The 8,072-nt window shown below is 38.9% G+C and overlaps 1 long non-coding RNA gene across 3 annotated transcripts; it reads left to right on the forward strand.

The window, feature by feature from the left end:
• Window positions 1-692: 692 nt before the first annotated feature.
• Window positions 693-4,520, forward strand: LOC308701150. 3 transcript variants are annotated; one of them, XR_014031403.1, is made up of 4 exons: window positions 698-732; window positions 811-880; window positions 966-1,061; window positions 1,146-4,520. It is a non-coding gene; the product is annotated as an uncharacterized lncRNA (long non-coding RNA). The 3 variants fall into 3 exon arrangements; XR_014031402.1 differs by having other exon boundaries at window positions 966-4,520; XR_014031401.1 differs by having other exon boundaries at window positions 693-732; window positions 811-4,520.
• Window positions 4,521-8,072: the final 3,552 nt, after the last annotated feature.

Below are 8,072 nucleotides of genomic sequence, written 5' to 3' on the forward strand. Positions count from 1 at the left end.
GAACGGAGCAACACTTGGAAGTGAGCCGCACAAATGAGAAAGGGAGAGCAATGGAAAAACAACCAATGAAAAACAAATCAATCTATTCCTTAGAGACTAAAAAGAGAATTCTAAACTTCTTCAATCACAGCTCAGACAGAGTTAAGGCGTTTAAAAGAGGGGGATTCAAACATCATTATTTCATCTGAGAAGTCCAGAGATGGTGGTGCAGGGAGGTCTGAACTGCTTAAACCATAAAATCAAGAGTTTAATTTCAACAGTATTGATTTTAAACCTCTAGGAAAGAATGAGTTCACAGGGTCTGATTCTAATACGGTGAGGAGTGATGGTTTTGAAGATGATGACTTCATTGATGATGGTGATGTTATTGTTATACACTATAGAACTGCATTTTATGTTCATGTTTGTGAATCTATGGCTCAGTTTATTAACGTTTATTAACAGTTTATTAACAACTCTTCAAGTGGTCCAATCAGAGGTAGACGGCGCTAAAAACAAGTCTAGATGGGCTTCAAAACATCTTGTGATCAGATTAGTAAAACCATACAGAGGTAGTCAGAAATTCATTGGACTACATTGCATTTATATGCTACTGTAACCGGATGAATGAGGTGATGGACATTAGTGAGCACCTATCAGCAGGTAATCCACCCTATTTAAGAGCTGGTTGGCTGTAGCCCGGGATGCGTCACGTTCGACTCCGCCTCCTTCCAGTGTTTACAGTGGCTGTAGGTATGTGTGTTAGCATATAGCAACTTCTGTTTTTAGTTTGTTTGTATGTAGGGGACTAATTATTAGTGTTGTGTTTAGCTTGTCTGTCTTCTCCGGTTTTCCTTCGGTTTGTCGCAGTGGTTGCATTTGCTGGCTGCTCGCCTTTCAGGTAGGTGTGAACTGTTGATGGAAAGCGTATTGTTTGTCTTTATTTGGGGGTTTAGGATCGGCTGATTGTGTTGAGTTATGTGCAGTGTCCCTGTAGTCTATCTGAACAGCGGATTGCATGATTTGAGTACCCGTGCCTGTGAAAGGACAAGTACATTGTGCGAATGCATCGTCTACTTCCGGTAAGTGTTATTGCGCATGTAGTTACGAGCTGAAAGTTTAGCCATTGAGGCATAAATCTTAGTGTTTCTTTGTATTTGGCTTAGGATTTTCCCTCTCGTCCGGCGATCTTGTTCTTCCTGCTGGTGCTATAAAAAGCTATTACAGCCCCGTCGATTCCTTGCTGCCAGATTAAGAGCGCATCGTATTTTCCTGCTCCACTGTCGCTACCGTGTGCAATACAAACTTTTTGCCATCTGTGAGAAGATCGTCACCCCACTGATGAGGGGGACCGTTGCTGTCTGGTTTTATTTATTATTTGTTGATTTAATGTTTCTTTTATTGAACTTTTGAGGTTAACATTTGGTGTCAAAAATGGAACACCAAACTATCTGCTTGTGAGCTCATTGCGTGAATTGAGTTTATTTATTTATTTATTTATTTATGGTCTGTGTTTACGCCTTTGTATGTTATTCGTGATTGTCTATTAATGGTGATATTATCTGCTCATGACCGTACCCTAAACATCATCCAACTGGGCTTTAGTGCAGTTGGTATGTTGAAGTTTGGTTATTAATTTTTTTTTTGTGTGATTTTCGTTTCAGGTGCTGAGGTTCCACGGGTGGAGGATCTCTTGTGGTGGTGGTGCTTTCTTCGAATGTTTGCCGTGACACTTTTTTGAAGTCTTTGCTGTGTGTGAGTGTGCTTTTGGCAAATTAAGTTTAGTGATCCCTCCTCCCGTGGTTTGCCTCAGCCCTGTTAGTCTGTGTCTTTTTCTATGGTGTCTGTGTAACCAGTGTATGGAAAGTGTGTGTAATTATTCAAATGTGTTTTTGTTTACTTGAATGTGTTTGTAACTCAAAACCGTGTCAGTATAGCTCCAGGTTGCCTTTTTAACGTGACTACCCTGCTGCTTTAAATTAAACTTTGTATAAATAAAATTTTTGTATATTTTCATATCCACGTCTCTGCCTACCTTTTATTAGAGAATCGAACCTGAGTGACCTAGTAATAGTAACTTGAGTGTTGTCCATATTTCCCGGGGCGAAATTCCCCGGGTGGCGTAGTCGAAATTCTTTCTACCTGTAATACCGCTCTTTTGCCACATTTGGCGTATAGTCGGCAGGATCTCTATTGTGTAGTGCAAAGACGTGGGTATTATTTTGTTGGTTTAGTGTTTTTGGGTATTTTGTTTGTTTTCTTTTTTTGCAGAAACCAGACAGCAGCAGTTTCTTTCAGGAGTGTGTGACAAGTAGACCTGTGAGTTTTTGTATTGGTAAGTGATCTTTCCTGATTTGTAATCATGGACGATGAACTTTTCCAGGCCTTACAATATTGCTGTCACATTGACTCTCAGCTAGTCTCGGATCAGTTGGGGCGAGTTGAGGTGCGTGGAAGTCGAACGTGTCGCATCCGGGCGGCACAAGGAAATTGGTTGCCGTCATGGCAGAGAACTTGTGTTTCACTCGTTTCTCAGTGTGTGTAGCCGTCATGGCAGAGAACTTGTGTATCACTCGTTTCTCAGTGTGTTTAGCCGTCATGGCAGAGAACTTGTGTTTCATTCGTTTCTCAGTGTGTGTGTGTAGCCGTCATGGCAGAGAACTTGTGTATCACTCGTTTCTCAGTGTGTGTAGCCGTCATGGCAGAGAACATGTGTTTCATTCGTTTCTCAGTGTGTGTGTGTAGCCGTCATGGCAGAGAACTTGTGTATCACTCGTTTCTCAGTGTGTGTAGCCGTCATGGCAGAGAACTTGTGTTTCACTCGTTTCTCAGTGTGTGTGTAGCCGTCATGGCAGAGAACTTGTGTTTCTCTCGTTTTTAGTGTGTGTAGCCGTCATGGCAGAGAACTTGTGTTTCTCTCGTTTTTAGTGTGTGTAGCCGTCATGGCAGAGAACTTGTGTTTCACTCGTTTCTCAGTGTGTGTAGCCGTCATGGCAGAGAACTTGTGCTTTACTCGTTTCTCGGTGTGTGTGTAGCCGTCATGGCAGAGAACTTGTGTTTCACTCGTTTCCCGGTGTGTAGCCGTCATGGGCTAGTGGTCTATCGTCGGGGCGACGATACAAAAGGTGGGGATGGATTGTAACCGGATGAATGAGGTGATGGACATTAGTGAGCACCTATCAGCAGGTAATCCACCCTATTTAAGAGCTGGTTGGCTGTAGCCCGGGATGCGTCACGTTCGACTCCGCCTCCTTCCAGTGTTTACAGTGGCTGTAGGTATGTGTGTTAGCATATAGCAACTTCTGTTTTTAGTTTGTTTGTATGTAGGGGACTAATTATTAGTGTTGTGTTTAGCTTGTCTGTCTTCTCCGGTTTTCCTTCGGTTTGTCGCAGTGGTTGCATTTGCTGGCTGCTCGCCTTTCAGGTAGGTGTGAACTGTTGATGGAAAGCGTATTGTTTGTCTTTATTTGGGGGTTTAGGATCGGCTGATTGTGTTGAGTTATGTGCAGTGTCCCTGTAGTCTATCTGAACAGCGGATTGCATGATTTGAGTACCCGTGCCTGTGAAAGGACAAGTACATTGTGCGAATGCATCGTCTACTTCCGGTAAGTGTTATTGCGCATGTAGTTACGAGCTGAAAGTTTAGCCATTGAGGCATAAATCTTAGTGTTTCTTTGTATTTGGCTTAGGATTTTCCCTCTCGTCCGGCGATCTTGTTCTTCCTGCTGGTGCTATAAAAAGCTATTACAGCCCCGTCGATTCCTTGCTGCCAGATTAAGAGCGCATCGTATTTTCCTGCTCCACTGTCGCTACCGTGTGCAATACAAACTTTTTGCCATCTGTGAGAAGATCGTCACCCCACTGATGAGGGGGACCGTTGCTGTCTGGTTTTATTTATTATTTGTTGATTTAATGTTTCTTTTATTGAACTTTTGAGGTTAACATTTGGTGTCAAAAATGGAACACCAAACTATCTGCTTGTGAGCTCATTGCGTGAATTGAGTTTATTTATTTATTTATTTATTTATGGTCTGTGTTTACGCCTTTGTATGTTATTCGTGATTGTCTATTAATGGTGATATTATCTGCTCATGACCGTACCCTAAACATCATCCAACTGGGCTTTAGTGCAGTTGGTATGTTGAAGTTTGGTTATTAATTTTTTTTTTGTGTGATTTTCGTTTCAGGTGCTGAGGTTCCACGGGTGGAGGATCTCTTGTGGTGGTGGTGCTTTCTTCGAATGTTTGCCGTGACACTTTTTTGAAGTCTTTGCTGTGTGTGAGTGTGCTTTTGGCAAATTAAGTTTAGTGATCCCTCCTCCCGTGGTTTGCCTCAGCCCTGTTAGTCTGTGTCTTTTTCTATGGTGTCTGTGTAACCAGTGTATGGAAAGTGTGTGTAATTATTCAAATGTGTTTTTGTTTACTTGAATGTGTTTGTAACTCAAAACCGTGTCAGTATAGCTCCAGGTTGCCTTTTTAACGTGACTACCCTGCTGCTTTAAATTAAACTTTGTATAAATAAAATTTTTGTATATTTTCATATCCACGTCTCTGCCTACCTTTTATTAGAGAATCGAACCTGAGTGACCTAGTAATAGTAACTTGAGTGTTGTCCATATTTCCCGGGGCGAAATTCCCCGGGTGGCGTAGTCGAAATTCTTTCTACCTGTAATACCGCTCTTTTGCCACACTACCGTGTTTTGATGTGTTCAGGACATTGAAAGACTATGGGAGCTTTCCCACTGTGCATGTTTGATTAGGTCTAAATGCGATTGTTCCCAGATTGTTCACTTACTTGAATCTATGGAACCCTGCTGCATTTGTGTTTTCATCATTTTTCTAATAAGCTTAAGTCATCTTATTGTGGTTTTTATTATTATTATTTGTTTGCCGCTATTATGCGCAGCAGTATTATACTCACTCTCACTCTCAATATGTAAGATTTAGCAAAAATCGTACACATTTGAACGAGTGAGGTTGTATGAATTCGTACGAATTAGCCAACTCGTAAAATAAGGACGAATTGCTGAGATCAGGTTGTAGCTTTTAGATGACCAATTTTTCATGCGAACCATGGTCTGTTTTGAACTAAACTTCCATTTGCAATGAAAGCACCCTATGGGGTACAACACCTTGCTACTGGGACAGTTCCCTCAAAAGGTACAAATATATAGTATATATATATATTAGTCTTGAGATTCTAATACCTTTTACAAGTATGCACCCTTCAAATAATAGGTTGCTCAATCAATATAATATGCACGCTTTAGGGGTAATTGTGTAAACTTTATGGGAGTGTACTGCCTCCAATGTAATCACTGCACCATAATAAACACATTAAAAAAAATACTTAGTTTTCAAGTTAAAATAAAATAAACATCCAATTTCAGTAATCCCACTGAATGTAGCCACAAAAATCAGGTACCATCCCTTCAAAGAAATTCAAGTGTTAACTAGAGAAATATATTAGACAAATGCTAGTAGCAGGTTTAATGGGTAATTCCAGGTGTGAATCTGTCTGGTCTTTCCACTTGTTGATGTTAAAACCTGGCGTAAACAGGGCCATATATTTGTGTGCATTTCATATCACTTTTTCTTCTATTAATAAATGCTGAATTTCAGCAATTGCTGGCAATTCAATTATGTCAATGAGTTTGTACGTAGGTACGTACACATTTGTGTCCAAACACATGTGTGCAAAATATCCTTCATGGACATCTCCCTCCTGCCTCTTTCATTTCCATACTGGTCCCATATGAGGATTCATCTAATTATTCGCAGCAGAAGGTGTTGTTCAGAGTGAAATGATCACAAATAAACTGTCCCTTGATGCTCTATTTCTTTCTTATCTCTCACTATCAATGATATGCTTGCTTAAACATCCATAATATCAAATACAATTTAATGGGTTCATAATTAAAAAAAATCTAAGAAACTGTTTTTATTACAAGTTTTATGCATTTTTAAACCTCAAATTGCAAAAACAATTTGTTCTGCAACAATACATTTTTAATTTTTAATTTCTAAGGGGGGGTGGGGAGGGGGTCGGGGGGGCTCCGAGCTCAGAATTTTGGCCCGAACGCAGAGTTATATATATAAGTTTGAACATTTCATATGTCTTACAGAAAACAGAGGTACACAAGTTGACACACTGAGAGCAGAGTCCAGACGCAGTGCAACACAATAGGACAACGTTTCAACTCTGTGCAGAAATGTGACTTGTTTTTGTGTTTGAGCCCAGGATAAGATGGGAATAATAGGATTACAGATGCTAAGCTTGTGTCAGAATAGATTTAGGTCTTTGCCCACGGCCATGGGGATCACTTAAATACTCTACACCCATCCAGATGACTTAAGCTCTTTACCAAGAAAAAAAAAAAAAAAAAAAAAAACGCACATGCAAATCACAGACATATATTGAAGAGAAGGACGGATAACACACAAAGACTAAAGAATAGTGTGTGGCATGATTGAGTCGTTCCACAAGCTGTCTCTATCTCTGTTCTTTGTTTCCTGAATGTAATTAGCGAAAAACTTAGTCACTATTGTCTTTTATCTGTTTTGTCATACCAAAATGTTTGCAAATTATGAATCCTCACTGTGGTAAAGGTTTCATTGTATCATTGAAGGGACACATCCTGGTCAAGTACAACCCCTAGCCCAAGAGAAAAATCTTTGAGTGTATAATTTGTTTACATGCTCCTGTAGCTCAAATTAAAGCATAGCCCTAGCAAAGCAAATGTCATGGGTTTGATTCCCAGGGAATTAATAAATGTATATATTTATATATAAATGTAACCAGGTGTAATGGAAGAAATCAAACTATGATTTCTAAAATTGGGGTTTTATTCTGACTGCTGTTTTAAATAAGTAACAGAGGTTGATGGGAGCACAATTAGACAGATAAAAGTCTAATTTAAACTTGTTTGAAGAGATTTCACAAAAAAAAAAAATTGGATTTCACTAGTCAAAAAAACACCAACAAAAAACTTAGCAATTGTGGAAAACAGTTTACAGTAAATTGGTAGTTGAAGTAGAGTAAAATGTAACAAAAATAAAAGTTTGACCGTGGATAAATGCCAAATCCACAAAAATACAAGTCATACAGAATTAAATGTGTAGCCTAACTCAATTCACACTGAAATACAGAGGAAAGCACCACAATATGTCGGATTTAAATCCATTAGTCTACAAACCAACGAACCAAAATATGATACAACTAACTGGAATACGTCAACACAGACTGGAATACGGCAGTGGCTGAGGTAGGCCAACAAAAGAAATCAAAGAACATTAACAAAGCCACTTTCGTGTTTCACATATTAACCATGCAGTAACCCACCAGAAATATACATTTAACCAAACAGTTTGTTGTGTAATCACAGAACATAACTTAACATCTTTTAAGTTATCAAATAATTTATCAAATAAACATGGCACATTGAAGCATTACACCATAATCATAAAACTTGTATACCCAATCATTTACCAATCACCACGAGGTTCACTCCTCACAGATGTGATCCAAATACACATCTACAAGAGATTTACACATCAAATGTTCTTTTAGACTCCGCTTCACAACATATTGGAGCATATTAAAGATGTTGGAGTAATATTTACCAAGAAAGACGATAGTATAAAGCAATAAATAAGATCGATGCATGCACAACGACATGAAGCTTTTCTGTAGAGTGAAATTTGAGTCTCTGGTCGCGCGCATGCATCCAAAACCAGTGAACATTATCGCGAGAAGAGAGAGATTTCTTAAATGGGCCTCGAATATTTTTAATACAAAATAGAAACAATGTATATTCATACTACTTGGCCACATATATATCGACAGACTGACATACAAAATACAGTAAAAGCAGTAATATTGTGAAATATTGTAATTTTTTTTCCAGGATTATTTGATGAATAGAAAAAAAAGACATAATAGGAAATAGATTTTATTTGCAACAATGTAGACGTAAAAGTCTTTGCTGTCATTGTTGATCAATTGAATGTATTCATGCTGAATAAAATAATTTGACGTTGTGAAGAAGACTATGGCTATGATTCTTGCTGCATCAAAGCAGAAGGTAACTGTAC

This window comes from Scardinius erythrophthalmus (assembly GCF_964197995.2).
Source record: "Scardinius erythrophthalmus genome assembly, chromosome: 13".
In the NCBI taxonomy this organism is placed as follows: domain Eukaryota; kingdom Metazoa; phylum Chordata; class Actinopteri; order Cypriniformes; family Leuciscidae; genus Scardinius; species Scardinius erythrophthalmus.